Source organism: Mandrillus leucophaeus, unplaced genomic scaffold (assembly GCF_000951045.1).
Source record: "Mandrillus leucophaeus isolate KB7577 unplaced genomic scaffold, Mleu.le_1.0 Scaffold928, whole genome shotgun sequence".
Lineage (NCBI taxonomy): Eukaryota > Metazoa > Chordata > Mammalia > Primates > Cercopithecidae > Mandrillus > Mandrillus leucophaeus.
In genome coordinates this window covers 1,039,677-1,042,879 of record NW_012110119.1, presented here as the reverse complement: position 1 = coordinate 1,042,879, position 3,203 = coordinate 1,039,677, and positions in this window count along the sequence as shown.

Sequence of the window (3,203 nt, the reverse complement as noted above, 5' to 3'; positions counted from 1 at the left end):
AGAGAGAGAAAGGAGGGAAGGAAGGAAGGAAGGACATCTTTGTCTCCTTTCTTTTTTTTTTTTGAGATAGAGTTTTGCCCTGTCACCCAGGCTGGAGTGCAGTGACATGATCTCGGCTCACTGCAACCTCCACCTCCTGGGTTCAAGCACTTCTCCTGCCTCAATCTCCTGAGTAGCTGGGATTACAGGTACCCGCCACCATGCCTGGCTAATTTTTTTGTATTTTTAGTAGAGACAGTTTTCACCATATTGTCCAGGCTAGTCTTGAACTCCTGACCTCAGGTGATCTGCCTGTCTCAGCCTCCCAAAGTGCTGGGATTACAGGCTTGAGCCACCGCGCCCGGCCTCTTTTCTTTTTTACCTCCTTTCCCTTGACTCTTTACATTCATTCAACCATTGATTCCAAAGTATTTGCAAAGCATCTATTATGTTCCAAACACTGTGCCAGACTTTGGGTTTTAATGGTGAGTCAAAACATGGGTTCCTGTTCTCCTGAAGCTGACCAGTGGTGTGGAGTACAGGACTGTGGACAGATATTCACTAATTGTCACATACACTCCAAAATAAATGGAGGATGATGGCTATCCCATCTGAGGCTACAGGGCATGCCAGTAGCAAAGGGTAAAACACCACATAGTTTGGAGGAAAAAGCTGAATCTAGTTAATAGTCAGCAGCTAGAGCTAAGCATCACTGAGCATATATCCGAACCTGTTTTGGAGCCAGACATGGAGCCAGGAGCTGCCTTCAGGCTTTACCTTTAAAAATTATCACCAGGAAATAATAGTGATTTTGTATTCAGATTAGTGAATCTAAACTTTAATGTTGTATCTTCTTAGGGCTCATATCTTTTTCATTCTATTTTGGCACTTTTGGGGTTTTATTTTCTCCAGGTCTGTGATTATTCCTCATTATGTGCTAGATAAGGGAATGTTATTTTACCAATGCTCATTCCTTATATCTCAGCATATGTGGAGTAATAACACACATTTTTTTTTTTAATTCTAGGATATAAACTCTAGATTACCAACCAACTCTGAACAGTTACTTTGCTTGCTGTCCTAAAAAGATAATGGGTTATCTTTTCTGAACTAAAGTCTCTTATTTCCTTAGTGTATAGCCAGCAATATATACTAATTTATAGGAATTTAGATATTCAAAATAAGGAGGGAAAAGCATTAAAAGTAGTGAGAAAGACAGATGTTATCTTCATTTAATACGGATGAAATAAATAAATGGGAAGATGAGTTTGTGCAGATTATGTAATAACTTAGTGGTAGAGGTGGTATTCAAACCCAGGCTTTTTGATTCCAAGTCCTGTGTTTTTTCTATAGTGTATCTAAATCAATATTTAGAACTACATTAATGTTGTACTTAAAATTTATGTAAATTAATTCAAGAATATGTGTATTTAATCTCTCTGAAGTTACATTTTGACAAAATTTTTCAGTGTTCTCTTCCTGCTGCACTGACGCTGCTTTTTCTGATCATAAATTTTTAAGTTGCCAACTTCAATTTTTATACTTGATTTGCAAAGAGATATTTGAATCATAAGCAGGATGAGTAAAGTTTCTGAAATAGCATTAAAATGATGCTATTTTTCTGATGCTAGACATTCCCAAATAGTTGAATTATATTTAGACCAGAAGATGGCATAAGAGTTATAGCAATAGAAAATTATACACAATAGGCATGGACTCCCTTAAAGGACTACATTACAAACCAGAATCTACATTATATAATTCTCCTTTCTCATTAAAGAAAGCTTTTTTCCCGGTGCAAATTTCTCCTTCCATTTAAATTACATAATGACTGCAGAAATAAACAACACACACACACACACAAATTAAAGTTAAAAGTATCCAATCTCACAATCTAGAGACAGTTGTCACCAACATCCTCGTGCCTGTGTATCCATGCTTTTTCCGATGGAATCAACTATATAAAGTGCTCTACCAACTGCCACTTTCATTTAGCAACAGGTAATGGGTATTTGGGGGTTAAAAATGCTCTGTATGATCATTTAATAGCAGCATGGTGTTCCAGTGTAGCATGTACCCTAATTTATTTCATGACCGTTTTACTGTTAGGTAAGTAAGCTGTTTCCAGTGTTTTATTATGATACACCATTCTGCAGTGAGTATCCTTTTACATATATCTTTGCTCATATGTATGTCTGACTAAGCAAAAATTCCTAGAATTTATCTTAGGAACAGAATGATTGGTTAGAAGATTGGAATTTTGAAGACTTTTCCAGGCATCATCAAATGGCTCTCTACAAAAGCCAAGAATTTCTTTCCTTAGCAGTGTATGAAGGCCCCACTTTCCCAACACCTACATCAGTCCTGCATATTATCCTGATACAATTTCTAAAAAGAATTTAACATGAAGTTTCTTTTTTTATTTTCAATGTTTGTGGGTACATAGTAGGTGTATATATTTGGGAGTGCATGAGATATTTTGATATAGGCATGCAAAGCAAAATAATCACCTCATGGAGAAAGCGGTATTCAGTCCCTCAAGCATTTATCTATTGAGTTGCAAACAATCCAATTACACTCCTTAAGTTATTTCAAAATGTCCATATTATTATTGGTTATAGTTACCCTGTTGTGCTATCAAATAGCAGGTCTTGTTCATTGTATATTTGTTCCTATTAACCATCTCCACCTCCTTCCCAGCCCCCAACTACCCTCTCAGCCTATAGTAACCAACCTGCTACTCTCTATGTCCTTGAGTTCAATTGTTTTGATTTTTAGATCCCACAAATAAGTGAAAACATGTAATGTTTGTCTTTCTGTCCCTGGCTTATTTCACTTACATAAGGATCTCCAGTTCCATCCATGTTGTTGCAAATGACTGGATCTCATTCTTTTTTATGACTGAATAGTACTCAATTGTGTATACGTACTGCATTTTCTTTGTTCATTCATCTGTTGAATGAACACAGGTTGCTTCCAATTTTTAGTTATTGTTAATAGTTCTGCAACAAACATGGGAGTGCGGAGATCTCTTTGAGGTACTAATTTCCTTTCTTCTGAGTATACACCCGGCAGTGGAATTGCTGGATCATATGGTAGCTCAATTTTTAGTTTCTGAGGAACCTACAAGCTATTCTCCACAGTGGCTATACTAATTTACATTGTCACCAACAGTATACAGGGTTCCCTTTTCTCCACATCTTCGCCAGCATTTGTTATTGACT